This window comes from Sinocyclocheilus grahami, unplaced genomic scaffold (assembly GCF_001515645.1).
Source record: "Sinocyclocheilus grahami isolate Dianchi unplaced genomic scaffold, SAMN03320097.WGS_v1.1 scaffold309.1, whole genome shotgun sequence".
Taxonomy (NCBI): Eukaryota; Metazoa; Chordata; class Actinopteri; order Cypriniformes; family Cyprinidae; genus Sinocyclocheilus; species Sinocyclocheilus grahami.
The window spans coordinates 527,624-545,193 of NW_015505488.1; positions in this window are offsets into that span (position 1 = coordinate 527,624).

Sequence of the window (17,570 nt, forward strand, 5' to 3'; positions counted from 1 at the left end):
TCGCCTTCACGCAGCCCCTGACCTGTGAAAGATTCTAACAAATTAGCTTCTATTGTGGAGCCAAAGGTGCCATCAATGAGGGGACGCTCGGCTGAGTCTAAAGTATGATGGTAGAGAGCGCTCGGCAGAGCAAAGAAGCCCTGACGTGATTGAATTAACCCTTTGTGGAGAATGTGCCTGTTAAAAATGGGAAGGTTTAGGGAAGGTTTAAAAAGGTTGAGACCACAGTGCCTGCTCCAGCTACAGTGAGAATGCGAACCGTGCCACAACGTTTTGTAAACACCTGGTTGTGAATGTAATGATGCTGCTTTTGTTACAATCTCCTATCTATGGAAAACCTTCAAAGACATCAAGATAATTGTCATTGGGTGCTCAATGCTGCACTTTATTTTTAAAATTGCATTTTGAGTGCTGGTACTGTACTGTATGTGTTCCTGGATTCAATACGTTTACGTAAACTCAGCACACCCATTGATTGCAATTTTATAAGAAAAACCTATAGAAATGTAGCTGAAATTAGACTGAAATAAAGGGACTTTCAGTAATCATCTCTCATCATCTATCTGTTTGTCTATCTGTCCACATCTACCCAGCTATCAGGGAACATTCTCAGAATTTGACTAACGTTTTAGCAAGGTTCTCTAAATGTTTAGTTGAATGTTCATCTAGTGTATTTTAAATGTTACTATTTGTTTCAAAATGTTCAGAGAGCATTCCCTCAACATTCACAAAACCAAGAAATAATGTTTCTAAAACATTTAAAACACTGGATGTTTTGAATGTTGAGACAACATTTAGAAGTAACGTTTTTATAACTTAATGGCAATGTAAAAAGGACGTCTTTAGAATATATTTTTGTTTGCTGGGTATTCGTCTATCTGTCTGTCTGTCTGTCTGTATCTACTGTACCTAGCTAATAGGGATATATTTCTATCTATCTATAGTGCTCATACTTTTTAACTATCCTGTATGTGTTCCTGGATTAATTTGCTTGCTTAAACTCAGTGCGCCCATTGATTGCCTTTTTATAAGAAAAACCTATAGAAACGTGGTTTAAATTGCACTGAAATAAAGGAACCTTCAGTAACCACCTTATTTTAATATTTAGCTTTTTGCAAATTAATTTCAAACAACCATACAAGCACTACAGAGCACTTACTGATCGATACTCTCTCAATATGTCTGCATTCACCCAGCCAAATATTGCTGAAACAGGTTTATTCAGAAAGAGCTTAATCACCTAGAAAAGCACTGATTCTTCCCAGCCAATCAGCTGCTTCGGTTTTCCAGGCTTGAACTTATTGACATATCCATGTATCGATGGTCTAGTGAAAAGGCTTATATTTGTATGATAATGAATGTTTGAACTGTGCGTATAAAAGGTCAGGCATCACCTGCCACCCCTCTAAGTGTCTCAATAAGCACATTCCTATTAAAAATGGGAAGGGTGATTGTGTTTGCCTACCGTGTATTAACCTTACAAGCTTGTGTGTTTGCATTATTCCTATCAACCCACACTATCATGGCTGCTCTCACCCTCAAGTTTGTTTTCCATTCTTGTCTCAAACATTCGCATTGACCTACTTCTTTTCTATGCAAGAGATCTTATTTGGTTAATTTCAAAAAGTAGTCTGTAGATTATCAAAATATATAGGGGTAGAAGTGCTTAGCACACAAATAGGCCTGTTTGTGACTGTCTGATTAGTGTTAATATATAAATAACATCAAACTGGGATTCATTAAAATAATTTGAAACTTTGCTAAAGAAGCTGTGTCAGTGAGTGGGCTTCAGGGCACGTCAGTGCAACTCCGATCTGTACACTGTCTCCACCCACACACACACACACACAAACACATGCATCCACACGGATGCCAGGGATAGACCGCTGGACAGAGCTGCCTCAGGTAACTTGATGACTGTCAGGGGAGTGAAACCTTACGCAAAGATCAATACGTTCTGAAATTAACATGCAGATGCAGTTCTGGGCAGTAGGCGTGTATGCTAAGTCTGATTAACATTAAGCATTGCTATTTATTTTGGTGAGCTAAAATGTTAAACATATCATATTAGTGAAATTGTAGGATAAGACAATAAGTGATGAATTGCAATTTGTGATGCAACATGCTATATGTTAAAGTTTTATGTTAGTGGTAATTCAGCTTCACATTTGTTTTGATGGCTTGGTCCAAACCCAAGTTTGAGTCCACCCACCTCCCACTGCCCCCGCAGGTCTCTTTTCACATCGTCTTATTTGACTCGAAACCACAGTATGTATCAGCACACCACAGTGTGTATTAGTAATAGCCATTTATCAATGCACATAAATGAAAATTCATCAAAACACTAGTTTCACACCTTGACATGTGTACCCCAGCTAACAGGCAATATTCTCGGAACGTTCTGGCAAAAAGTTATCTTAAAGTTATGAATAATTCTTCCAGTAACATTAACAGAACAGTTGCTCAGAATTATCCGGTCTTTAATAATGATCTCAAAAATAAAAAAAATAAAATAAAAAAAATACATCATGCATCTAATGTTTTTTATTGAAACGTTTTAGTTGGATGTTTGTCTAACATTTTTTAAATGTTACTACTTGTTTCTGAACGTTCAGAGAAAATTCAAAAATAGCATTCCAATAATGTTTGCAAAATTATCAAATGGAAAATTACCTTAATGTTTGAATAACCAAAAAAGTTTTTAAAACATTTAAAAAAAACTGGACGCTTTGAACATTCAGAGAACATTCTGAAATAATGTTTAAATAACTTAATGGGAACATTAGCAAAATGTTCTTTGAGCATACAGTATTTTTGTTACCTGGGACCCTTTAGTGTTACTATCTATCTATCTATCTATCTATCTATCTATCTATCTATCTATCTATCTATCTATCTATCTATCTATCTATCTATCTATCTATCTATCTATCTATCTATCTTAACCGTGATCTTCTTTTACAGTCAATTTTCTCTTTCAACTATAGTCATAGCAGAGCAAAAGTTTGAAGAAAACACAATAACCAAACAAACTCTGGTGTCAAATGGACTACACAAATAAGTTCAAATCCTTCATCTGCTCAACTCAGAGCAATTCCAATAATGCCATCTGGTCTAATGAAGGGTCATAAGAGCAATAACAGTGAACATCGTGCTTGTGCTGGGCATTATTATTCTACATACATGTGAAGTCATCGGCTGGCCAAACATTAAGATGTTTACATTAACTCTAACAGAACAGCTCAGTCCAAAAGTTCTTGCTCATTTTCCAATTAACTCGACAATAGATTTTTATAGAGCAACCAACAACCAGCGTGGGAACACTACACAGTCACCCATTTATTTGTCATTCTCTTTTCTCTTAACCAGAAGATAAAACTAGGAGAGGCCAGTTGAAATAAATAATCAAGTTTACTTGAAAAGGTTAAATAAGCAGTGGAGCGCTAATCCAGTTTGCATGGAGGAATGTTGAAAGAAAATAGCAATATTTCTGATGTGAGTTCCCACAGCTGAAGGACAGTGCAGCAGACATTTATTTTTGCATGGCTGGGGAAGGTCACCTCTTGTGATATTCTTATTTATTAATTCAATGCCGTAATACATTTGTTTGAAATGGATGCTCTGGATGCTCACTCAACTTGGGAGCTTACACAAAAATTTGATCCACAACAGGATAAGATTTTTTTGCAAGTAATTTATTTTCTTAACCTTGGGATGGAAAACATGAACAGCTGAAGGCATGGACCTGCTCACATTTGGATGCATTGTGTTACATTAAACTCATCTACCCTCTTCACCAATCATTCTTTACAATGGAAGTATATCATTAATGTTACTCCAATATTTGGATTGTTTATTCAGTAAGGAGGTTCATTGCGCTAGCGGTCTCATGTTTGTCTGTGTAGTTCAGGGTGAAACAGCTTTATGATTCCATGTTTTTTCAAGCTCAAAAGTCAGTTTTTGTTTGTTTGTGAGCTATTGTGAGAGCGATCTCAGAGGAGAAAACCGAATGCAAAGTGTGACAATCAAACAAACTCAAAGGAAGGAGTGAAGCCGTGGTGACATGAAATGGCTTTTGACGCAGCACTTTTAAGAGTGCCGATAAGCATCCTCTTGTGTCTGTCAAATATATTCAAGCCCATGCATCCTCGCTTTTACTGAAGTGCAACCAGAGTTGGGGGAAATGAGTATGAAATGACCTTTTTGTGTGTCTGTGAATGTGTGCATATGTTTGAAGACGAGACAAGGTGCTTGCCTAATCCCAAGTTCCTTTGCGATTGGTGTTGCAAATGTCTCCATCTGGGCTAATCTTTTTCTCATGCCTTGTGAGGCCTTCAGAGTTAATGTGACATTTCCAGAAAATTAGCCTTTCAAGTGACTTAAGTGGCTGTCTGTGTATTTAGAGATAGGGGGACAGATAGCTTCTTCTTGTTTGTTTATTCAAGTCGCTTCTGGAAACCTTGAGGTTCGCGCTGTCTGCCACAATGCTCTCTATAAATGGATATTCTTTATATGAATGTAGGACTAGCATTTGCCACGGTTGGTAGCACAAAACTGCACCCAGCTCACACCTCTTTTGAAGTACATACAAATTTAGTGTATAGTTAGAATGGTTTCAATTGTTTGGCGTGAATATGCGGTCAAAGAGTGCACGGTATCCATGCTTATCAATGCACTTTTCTAAGGTGAAATACCAATACTAGCAGCCTAGATGTGAACTATTTATCATTCCCAGTGACAGACGTGACATTTCCAGAAAATTAGCCTTTCAAGTGACTTAAGTGGCTGTCTGTGTATTTAGAGATAGGGGGACAGATAGCTTCTTCTTGTTTGTTTATTCAAGTCGCTTCTGGAAACCTTGAGGTTTGCGCTGTCTGCCACAATGCTCTCTATAAATGCATATTCTTTATATGAATGTAGGACTAGCATTTGCCACGGTTGGTAGCACAAAACTGCACCCAGCTCACACCTCTTTTGAAGTACATACAAATTTAGTGGATAGTTAGAATGGTTTCAATTGTTTGGCGTGAATATGCGGTCAAAGAGTGCACGGTATCCATGCTTATCAATGCACTTTTCTAAGGTGAAATACCAATACTAGCAGCCTAGATGTGAACTATTTATCATTCCCAGTGACAGAAATTTCTATATTTGTTGTCTACATTTTTAGAAGGCCATTTATTTTCACAGAATCATGCCTCTGTGTGTACCCAATTATTTCAGAACAAGCCATGTATTTCAGAAAATAAGAAATTATTATTTTGCCACCATGCCATTTGATATATTATGAATTATGCTGTACAATAATTTTAGAAGGACAACTAACTAAAAGTAGTGTAGTTTTTGTGAAACTATATTTACGAGATGATAGATAGATAGATAGATAGATAGATAGATAGATAGATAGATAGATAGATAGATAGATAGATAGATAGATAGATAGATAGATAGATGTTTGTCAGTCATACATAAATGGAACAGGTAAGATTTCTGCACTCAAAAAAAAAAACCTTAGCGTCGTTTATTATTAATTATTTTAATCTTTATTTTAAATAATCATATTTTTTAAATTAATTAATTTGAACTGATTCAAATTAGAATGAAGCAGTATGAACATGTTTAAAATATGACTAGCTGTGGAACAAGCAATATTCAATTATATAAATGTACAAGATGAAAGAAATTAGGTTTATGTACCTGGTTATTTTGCATTTAAAACACATTATTAGCACTATTACAGGAATATTACCTGTATCATTTACATGTATGTACGTATACACCACATTAAGTTTATTAGTTTGTTAAAACTGTAATCCAAATGTAAATTTAATATGCAATTCAAATACATATTTACGCAAAAATTGTTGAGTGTTCATTTAAACAATGATCAAATACTGTATATCATCTTTATATGACATTGCATTTCAAAATGGTGGCTTGAAAATAAATACAATTATGAGTAGCTTGTAGCTTCTTCAACACTGCACCTAATTTCAAATGTGAGAAAATTAATGCAATCCTGTAACTTCACGTAAAGGTAGAGTTTAGCCTCCCCCTTCAATTACAATTTTAAACATCACTGTTCTGCGGTGCAGGACCTCAGACACTTATCACAGCGGAGCGGGGGATGCGGCACATGGAAATGGGTTTAGATAGAAAATTAAGTTCAAAGGTCACACGGTCCGGTCTGAAGGGTAACAGCAGATGAAATGTGGCTATTTGTTTTAAGCCAAGACTGATTTCATCTGGCCTGGAAAAGGTCAATGTGACATGAAAAAAGATTCGTTTTCATTGCTGCTAGCATGGCTGCTTTGCTCTCTAGGCGCCAGTGTTTACTTGCGTATTTACACTTGGGCTTACTAACCATGTCATTATTCACTCAACAACAGCTTCTTCTTCAGGCTGCAAGCTACGGCCATCTGCTTCACGGGTAAACATGTTTGTACTTTTGTACAATGGCTCAAGCTCTTTGATCTTAATGCAGATCGCTGTCTGATGTACTTTTATTATTTCCACTGTCTTCTCTTTCACGTGATGGAAAGAAAATGCTACCCAATTCGCACATCCATTTTAAAATAGCCTTCATTCCACTTTTCAAATCTTTGATATTCAGGTATTATTATTAACAAACATTATTTAAAAAGAAAATGCATTGGATGCTCAACATAGGTTGAGATTACCCAATATATATATCACTATGTGGGAAGATTTGCATAACGCCGTCCAAATGTTCACGCAAAGAAAGAAGGCGTAACTTTTATTCTTGCTGATGTATTGTTGTTGCCGCCACCATGTCGTGAAGGCGCTGTGTTTCGTTGTGAAAGCGAAACTACTTTGTTTGGCCTTCCAAAAGAGGACGATATCTGCTTCGTCATGCCTGGAGCTGATCCATGCTGGTTGCTGAGGAAATACAACAACTTTGCGTTGTGGATCACCGGATCGGCTTTCACCGTGGATGAAGCGGAGTCCGGGGTTGTCACATGTGGTTGCCGCAAGCCCTCCGGACGCTCTTTCGTCGAATCTGCCGGCCGCACCGTTCTCAAGCCCACCGTCTCTGCTCACTCTAGCCCTCCGGCTGGTTCCTCACTCTAGCCCCCCACCTCTGCTCACTCTAGGCCGCGAAACTACTTTGATTGGCCTTCCAAAAATGAACTTGACTAGAAATCAGTGGTTAAGTTGTATTTACAACACTGTTCCAGAACACTTCAACCCAAATATTCAGATGTGTGCAGCACATTTTATGGAGGACCGTTTTCTGATCCTGGTAGAGTAGACTACAATGTCGGCTGTTCTGACTCAAAGACTGTAAGTACGTTTTTTATATTTAAAGAGTTTTTATATTTTATATTTTTTATATTTAAAGAGAGTTTTTGGGCATTGTAGAGTAGGGCTTGTTGTTTGTTATTTCTCCGATCACAAATGCAGACATGGTTTTATGTTTATGCGGCACGGCGCGATGCAACGCAACGCGTAAAAATACAGTATAAGTCATTATAATCCATAATTATGTCCCCACTGGATGCAACGAATGCCTCGTTTATAATGGGTTTTCATGTTTTTGAATCATCGCTCTGGCCGGACAGGGCAACATCATAGTATGGTAGGGGCGTAACATTTCCGTCACATGCTTGAGGTATTCGGCAAATCATAATGCACTGGATAGCTGGCCAATCACAGCACACCTTGCTTTTCAGACCGATGAGCTTTGTAAAAATCGATGCGTTTCAGAAAGGCGGGGCATAGAGGAGAAACAATAACGTACAGTATGTGGAAAATAATGTGTTTTTTTAACCTTAAACTACATAAACACATTTCATTACACCAAATACACAAAATAATGTTCTTTTTAGCAACATCATATGACCCCTTTAAGCCTTTGGCTGCACAACCACAAAGGTGAAACTAAATAAGGGCAAGAGAGGATCTCACACCTCCATCTCGCCTTTAGGGGAACGAGAGTGTGGAGAGGACTCTGGGGTCCTATGGGATGGATGAATACACCAGACCGATGCAAATGAGGTGCCTCATAGCAACCCCAAAGCACCCAAACAATAAGCCAGGATGCTTCTAAATGAATGAGGCCCATGTTCGGCCATCACTTGATGTAGGGTTTAAGTGCAATGGAAGTCTTTGAACATGGGCATAGCAGATGCTGGTCGAAATCAGTAACTGGGTTTTAAGAGAATTTGTGCGCACTCTAAAGCAACTACATTTACATACATAAACTGAACTTATTAGAATGAGACAGACGGCTTTGGATATGTGATATGTATTATGACTACCTTAAAAGGACAGTAATTATTTACTCACCCTCATGTTGTTCCAAACCTGTATGACTATTTCGTCTGTGAAAACAAAACAAGATATTTTGAAGGACGAAACAAAACAGGACCCCTCTGACTTTTAAAGTATGGACAAATGGATTCATCAATTATTAAACAAGTTCAGTTCTAACACAGCTCTAGAGAAGACAATAGTGTCATCATTCAACTCAATTCAGTTTAAATTAATAGTTCACTCAAAAATGAAAATTTGCTGAAGATTTACTCACCCTCAGGCTATCCAAGATGTAGATGAGTTTTTTATTCACTGGAACAGATTTGGAGAAATGTAGCATTACATCAGTTTCTTCCAATTCCAGTGGATCCTCTGCAGTGAATGTGTGCCATAAGAATGAGAGCAAAAAATGAAGAAAAAAGACAGCTGATAAAAACATCACAAGTAATCCACACAAATCCATCAATTAATGTACTGTAAAGTGAAAAGTTACATGTTTGTAATAAACAAATCCATTATTAAGACTTCATTAGATGATCAAGATCATTAAGAATATATATATATGTTTTACGTCAAACGATTGCTTCTGGGTAAAGTCCTCTCTCCATAATACTGCTTTCTCTAGTGAAAAAGTCATCTTGCCTGAATCAGGAGAGAAATATGCACAGATCAAGCGAAAACAGTCCGAAACAGTTTTAACTATATATTTAGGGTGGGTTTTGGTTGAGGACAACAGGGGATGGACTTTTTCACCGGAGGAAGCATTATTATGTATTATGGGTATTTTGAAAGACACTTACAAACAAGTAGCGTTTTGCTTCACAAGTCGTTAATCGATGGATTGGTGTCGTGTTGATCACTTGTGGATTATTGTGATGTTTTTATCAGCTGTTTGTTCCCAAATAATAGTGCCAATGCAGTCAAATTGATAATATCTAGTATCTTTTAAACCCCAATCTAAGCAAGCCAAAGGCAACAGGAACTGGAAGAGGAACTCCATCAGGTGACAGAGGCCAGGTAAATGACTTTGAGTGAAATAACTCTTTAAAAGAGACAAGCATGTGTTCAAATATGCAATGTCACTCTATGTATTTAATTTCAGTTGGCACTTGGAAATATACTATAAATGCAATGATTTTTCAAGACTTGATCAAATTACATTGAGAATGAGAGTGTTTTTAATCCAGCCAATTAATAAATGGGGGAGAGGTGGGGGGAGTGGGGTGGCATAGAGGAGCCCAGGCAACAGCAAAACTAGGCCAGGCTGGCAGAAGAGTGATTTGGCACATTAGACTCCTGGTGGGATATCTTCGCTGAAATATGCAGCCACACACCCTACCTTTTTGTGGATCAGGCATACATTAGCAGGTGCTGTAATCAAAAGCAGTTTAGCCTCAGACCATCCCCCAACTCATGTTTTTTACCCCACCCAATACATGCCTATAACCCGATGACGATAAATTTATTGGACACCCATGTTGTGAAACAAGGGGAGTAATTAACAGCACAGACGGGAAACGTGCAATCACCTTGCAGGGCTTGGGCATCTGAGTATGTGGTGTCTTTCATTTTAATTAAAAGAACACCATGAGTACACTTCTGAAAAAGGTACAAAGAAAGGTCAGTGTCTTAGCAGAGTATACGGTTTACACGTCCCACTGAGTTCAGCTCACTGATTCATTGTGCCCCTCCCACATCCAACGAGGGATCTTAATGAGTCAACACAGCAATGAATCACTGTTATCAGATTGCATTCAGGACAAACTATTAAAGATAAGGTGTTGTAGTGTAATGGTTAAAAAAGTCATAAAAGACTGTACAGCTCAGAAAAATCAAAATGATGTATATTATATCCCAAATAATAACTCAATTACAAACATTATCCAAAAGTGTAGTGTGCATATTCATGGTTCTTTGTGTGTCACTTCCTCAATGTAAATGATTTTGCAGTCTTTTGTAATGGTGTATGAGTCTAAAAGCTGGATCTCAACACAACAGTGTACACTACCAGTATATATAATACATATAATAAAACAATAATTTAAATAATTAATTTTGTCCATTATATTCAGATATACAGCATGCACAATGTCCACACAGATGTTAAAAGGGGTTTTCTCAGTTCAGCAGTGTTTATAGCATCTCACCCTCATATTCTCTCACCTTCTCTGCGTACAAGGTCATTACAATCCCAATATAATGGCACGAGGTAATCAGAGGCCGTTGATGAAGAAAGCAACAGTAATGCTATTTTATGTTTCTCTTTGCTTGCGTGTTAGAGTCATTAGCTTCATGTTGACACCATTCCATCAGGACCTATTGAAAGCTGGTTGGAAAATCAATAGGAATAAGATTAGCTGGTCGGGGTGGGGTTATGAGGTTAGTGGGCAATATGCAAGGTTCACAGAGCAACACCTGTGCTTTATTTGAACTTCAAAACACAAAGACAGAGATGGTGTGGTGTAAACACAGTTGAGGTCTGGTAGTACATTCTGGATTACATCAGTGAGGCTGACAGACCTTAACCATGACCAATAACTATTAGAATTTAGGCTGTGATGTAGCCGGTGTACAGTGACCCTTAAAGTATCATAACAGACACTCAATAAATGTTTTGCCATGAATATGGATATTATAGGCTAGATTTTAAAATCACTTGTTTGTTGTTTAAACAGATACTTTTTTAAAAGATAATATAAATCCCTTCATAACAGGCTTTTATGGAGAAATAAGGTATATAAAAAAAGTATGCCAGGCCTATTCAAGAACAAACTCTTCAAAAATAAATAAAATTCACATAAACCCATGCACAAAGAAATACCCTGATTTCTTAAGCCTTGTTCTTGCAGACAGACACACACACACACACACACACACACACACAGGATAAAGTAATTGATTTTGAGGAAGGTCTGCTTATTTCCCATCTCCTGAAGTGTCACTTGAATTTTCTGTTGGGCATAACTATATTAAGGGTCAGAGGAGGGATGGGTAATGGTGATCTCCTCATCACTTCAATCTGTAGCCATTCTGTAGAGTCTTTTCATTAAGTGTTTCTGGTAGTTAGCAGTGACTTTAAAGCTGCAAAATGGAATTACTTTGTCTCTCATTCCTTTAAGCAGAGCAAATGGATAATTTTAATGTGATGAAATAAAAAGAAAAGATCCTAATGGTAATAAGAAATGCTGGGATACGGAGATTTGATCAATTTAACCGCCAATTTAGATGGACATTAACAAAGCAAGCACGGGTGACCCAAGCTGACCTTTGAAATGTGCCTAGCTCCATCAATGACGACAAAGAATAGCACTGAATTTAGCGCAGCTATGCATTTTGAAGTACCAACCAGGGGTTTTTAAAGAATACAGAGGTATAATCTGCCAAGCATGGGACTTTTTCAACTTGATGTAGCTATGTTTTGTCCTGTTTATAAATTTTCTCTTTTTTGCAGGCCTTGACAGTGAGAGCATGTTACTCACATTTGTGATTACAAATAAATGTGTGCAAATATATTTAGGAGCATATGTGTGAATAAAAAAAAAAGATCATTGGTCCATAGATTGTTTAAAAAAAATAATTTCTATAAAATGTAAGGTCAAAAAAGTGTTACAAATGCCATGCTTTAATTCATTTTAAGATATTACAATTAGGGAATGGAAAAACAGTAATCACAATACTTCAAAATGCTATGATTTAATTGAATAAATATGAGTGCTGCAGATTCAAAGTAGAAACCCGGAGCTATCCATGAATAATATTAATGAGCAATCAATGAATTCCATGCAATTATGCCAATAGATTCGACTTATAATTTACTGTTGATGGATTATGACAATGTTTACTTTACAGTGTTTATGCTGTAATATGTTGTAGATGGTTGGTGTAAGAGTGCATATGTTAGCTCTCTCATCTTTTTGAATGAGCATTGAGCAGCTGGCAATAGTAAAGCATATACATTTCAAAATAAGAGTCCCATGTATTTCAGGCTTGTTTATAATTAAAAGTTCTGCATTATGCAAGGTTTATTATTATCATTATTATTATTACTGGTATTTTCATTACGCAATAAACTGTATCCAGCATTTAATGTAACGTAAACACTTTAAATCTGTTCTGTTGTGGGTCTGGATGGACCCATCACATGAAGGAATTATATATTTAAAAACCTAGTGTACTTATCAAAGGAAAACTTTATTAAGGAAACACATATTATTTGATACATTTTAATTACACCCATAAAGTTGTTTAATGCGCTTAAATTTGTCAACTTAGAAGCACATGTGCTCCTTGGGAAAAACTTAAGAATCAAGCCCTGTATAACTGTTTTTCTATTCAAAGAAACCGAATGAATCGCCAGACAGGAAGCAGTAGTGGACCTACCTATTTTTGTGTGTAATTGGCCATATTGGAGTTAATTGGTTTCTCAGAGTCCAGGTAGTTACTAAATGTTTTGGCAGAATTAGAACCTCAGCACTTTTCCATTAATGGCGCGTGAAATGAAATGTTTGATACTGCAAATAAAATCAGTGATATTCAAGGATGTTATGGTAGGCAATGCGTTGAAACAGCCATTTAATGGGTCCTGGAAGATTGGGGTAGTGTCAGCTGGAACCGCCAGGCCCTCTCCTGACATTGCTAGTTGCCTCTTCATTCTCTTAACGACTGTCTGCTCTGATTACACAGCCATCCGCAAGCTTAAAAACTACAGAGACATGCTCTATTAGTAGTCCAATTAGAGTCATTAGCATATTCAGCCTTCATTCTGCCCCGGTGATTGTGTGACACTACGCAAGGAGCTGTGAGAAATCCAAGCCGCTGTAATCATCACGTTCATCAGCTCAGAACAACTTCAGCAAAACATTTATTTTCACCAAATTCACTCATAATATATTTAACAGCATCTCTCATATTCCTCCAAGTGACCTTGTTTTTAAAATAAGGATATTTTTGGTGCTGGGTCACACATTCTGAACAACAGCTGCCTCCCGATTGGTCTCTACCTTTGAATCATACATGCAATATCAAATTTTTTCGATATGTGTGTGTGTGCGTGTGTGAGCATATATTTAGTGATGTTCTATTGTCTCTCGCACAATGACGCCCACAACTGTTACATAACCCGTAAAACAACAGCCAACTCTCTTGTTATTTTACATCTAAAGCGTGCATCTAGTAATTGTCCATTTTCCTCATGTGTGAAACTTTATTTCACATTAGCCGGTGACAGTTTTGACATTGATAAATTACATTGGTGGTACCAGGCTGTGTGTGTGGGGTATGACTGACAGGTTTTAATGAGAGCAGCAGTGTGACAGTGTCAGGTGCTGATGGAAATGAGGCCTAGTTTTACCTTTTCAAAGGTTATGTCCTTTTTTCTTAACAACGCAGTTAACTGTTGATGATAAGAGCTCACCTGACAATCATATCTGCTTAATTGATTTTTTCCCCCCTTTTTTTAACTAGTTTGAATTTACACATCACATATTTCACTTTCACCAGTCATATCTCCTTTGCAATGATGGCAAGAAAGAGGGGCCGCACTGTGCAAATAATAATCCTTTTTTGCTTCATTTTTTTCATCCATTTTTATCTTTTCACATTGTACAATGTGTTAACAAGGTGATGAAAAAATGTAGTCAGCTCTAGGTAACACTAGAGTGCCACCATTGTGACACACAAAGGCTAAGACAGTAATATAAGGCTTCTTTTCCCTCTTTTTACAGTGATCTGGTTGTGACAAGGCATGACAATTACCCCTCTCTCAAGCGATAATCTAATTATATCAAACATAGGCACTCAATCAAATTATTGCGCTCTGTGGCTACATAACGCAGCAACATTAATGCAATTTGTGGGGAGCTGGGGTGACTAAAGCAGTATGTATTAACAAAACGTAATAGGACTCCCATAGGTAAATTAATATGCTAACAAGCGGCGAGGTTGCAGCTAAATCTAATATCTTTGAGCTATTCAATTCTAAACCATCCCTTATAAATCAGTTGACCATGATAGCTGATGCATCTATCAATTATCGATGAGAAAAATAGATAAGCAATATGAGGAAGGCCTGTGTAAAACACATATATTCACATTTACAAAGATATATACATTTAGCATATTTAATGAATTATTGTGTAAGTAAAAATGCATTATTTTTATACAAAATGATATATAATAATAAAAATATGAACAATTATATTATCATATTTAAATATTTATTATTATTATGATTATTATTAAATTATTATAGAAATATTTATACATAATTAAATACTTTTTATAAATAGTATTGATACAATAAATAAATTGAACATACAGCATTAGCACAGCTTGTTGTCTTAAATATGGTCTCAGGCATGGTTTTTATTCCCACAGTCCACTATAAGGAAGCCTACATATTCGAGCAATATATGAATTTTCCCATTAGGCCATTTTAGATTATTTAATAGTAAAAATAGTGCTCAGTACATGACTTGGTTATTGATACAAATGGGCATCCCCAAGGATATATATATCTCTTATAAAATCTGCAGTAATTGTACGCATATTCTCAGGGTTAAAAATATGTTTTTAAGCAAACACATATTTACCAAATCACAGTCTTTTCTGAGAGGTTTGAACTGTTGAACCGGCAACATAAATGCTGGCGCGAATTATTATAAAGCACTAATATCAAAGAATAGCCTGCTAGGCCAAGGTTATCCTTCCATATTGCAACCATGGATCATAGTGAAGATGTCTTCCAGTGTGGCTTGATGGCCTGATGAGGGCTTAGAATAATAGAATATGTCAACTGGGTTGAAGTATACAATGCTTTGAAATTGAATGTCTGGACATGTACCGCACCCTCACACGTTTCATCGTCTGATATGCAATATCAAAAGCATTGCATTTTCCTTGAAAAAATGCTGGCTTTGCAGAAACTTTCCTCCTAAATTGGTCATAAATGTCCATTCACAGAAGTCAACTTCATAGAAAACCTCAAGGGCAAGACCTGTAGTTGTGATGCATTTCCATTCTGTCTCTTGTTTGTGTGAGCTGTATCATTGCAGGTACTCCTTCTGTTCTGTAGTGTGATTTGTGGGAGCAAAGGAAATCCATGTGTTTTAAACCTGGTTTTAAAGGGAAAGTTCAATCAAAAATAAAAATGTTGTCATCATTTACATATGCTTGTTACAATAATTATGTTCTTTTTACTTTTTAATAATATACTAGGCACCATAAAAGTGATACATGTCTCATCTGCCATATTCTAAGTCTTCTGAAGCTATACAATAGTTTTATGTGAAGAACAGATTGAATTTGAAATCGTTATTCACTGATAATCTTCCAATCCAGTGAACTGTTAACAGCTGTAATCCAGTTATTGAGGGTTGAACTTGAGAGCTGAATCAGTTCAATTTGTGAACGAATCATTCACACTGGTTGGTGAACCAAATCTATTCACTCCAGATTCATGGAGAAGAATCAACTCAAAATAATGATTTCATGATTGTGACATCGCTACTTCTCTTATAGTGCAGATAGAAAGTTTTTAGGGAATAAAGACTTTAATTTCAGTATGTTCCTTGAACAAAACATTCATATGACTCCAGAAGACTTGCAGTATAGCATACGAGTCGTATGTACCACTTTGATAGTGCTTTTACATTGTCTTTAATGCTTAAATGCTTCAGTTCTCATTCATTGTGCATACACTGTATTAAAAAAATTAAAAAAATCAAAGTTGTAAATAAACAAAAATTTTTTGGAGTATATTTTACAAGAAATCACTATTTCAGTATTATGTTTAATTCAGTCTGTTATTTGTCATTTATTTATTTATTTTTTGTGACATTTACTAGAAAATTCTGAGTGAAAAATAAATTCTTAAATTCTACACCAAATAATTTTTGGTATCTCTCTCTCTCTCTCTCTCTCTCTCTCTCTCTCTCTCTCTCTCTCTCTCACACACACACACACCCACACACACACACATTTTAAAATATTTAAAAAGGTAATATTATTTCACTATTGTACTGTTCTGTTATCAGATAAATGCAAACATGTACTGTAATTGTAATTGACATAGTATCACATACTTGTTTACACTGCTATTGCACTAACTGTATGCCACACACACACACACATTTTAAAATATTTAAAAAGGTAATATTATTTCACTATTGTACTGTTCTGTTATCAGATAAATGCAAACATGTACTGTAATTGTAATTGACATAGTATCACATACTTGTTTACACTGCTATTGCACTAACTGTATGCCATGTGTTATGGATAGCATGTCAGCAGTGCTTTGAAAAAGCCCTGTCATTTAACCTATGGTAAATCTCTGAGCAATAGCCCTCCGTGCTATTTCCCTCCCATCTTATGACTATATAAAGCCCTCATATTAAAGGCACCACAAGGTCCAACATTAATTTGGTTTATGTTTGACAAGAAAAAGCTCTCCTGCCTAAGAGGGCACACTCTGAAACCTTTTCACTTCCCTGGATTTGTCAGTCATTTATGATTGAGCTGCTCCATGATTTGACAGAATAAAAGAATGTGTATATTTGATTGTTTACGCCTCTCTATAAAATGGTGTGGGATACATTAAATAAGGCATGAACATTATTCGCCATACATCATTCCCGCTTTAAGGTAATTATATTTTTAGAATGTTTTTAGGTATTTCCCAATAGTTTAATAATAGATTATACTTATGTATTATTCATATGTGACCTTCAAAATAATAATAAAAATATAATTTATTTCAAAATACCGATTATAAACAGCCTCTTGAAAAATGCATACATACACAATATCGTCCCTATAAGAGACACTTTCACTGGCTAGATTGTCTAATGCCTGATGATCTAGCAGGCTTTGCTTTCTGACTACATACAATGATATTGTATTCATACATATACTGTCATTTACATAGCCACAGTGAAAAGACAATCCACAGAGACAGCAGAATATAGTGTATTATCATTTGGGGCATTTGGGGATTCTTGTTTGTGTGTATTGTGCTTACATATTTGCCCCCTGTATTTCTGTAAGATTGAAGCAGGAATTGTTCTATCCTGAAAAGATTACATGTCTCCCGCTTGTATTAGCTAGTAAGCATGCAGGCGGTGATGCCGCAATGAGTCTGTTCTTTGTGATAAATATGCACTTGCTGATGACTGGCTCCGATAACCGATGTGTCTCCTGAGGTTATCTGCTGGGCTGTCACATTAGGATATTTTTATCACTATTTATCTTTTGTCAGTTTAGCTAGTGGCTACCTATAGAAATCACAAAAAGAA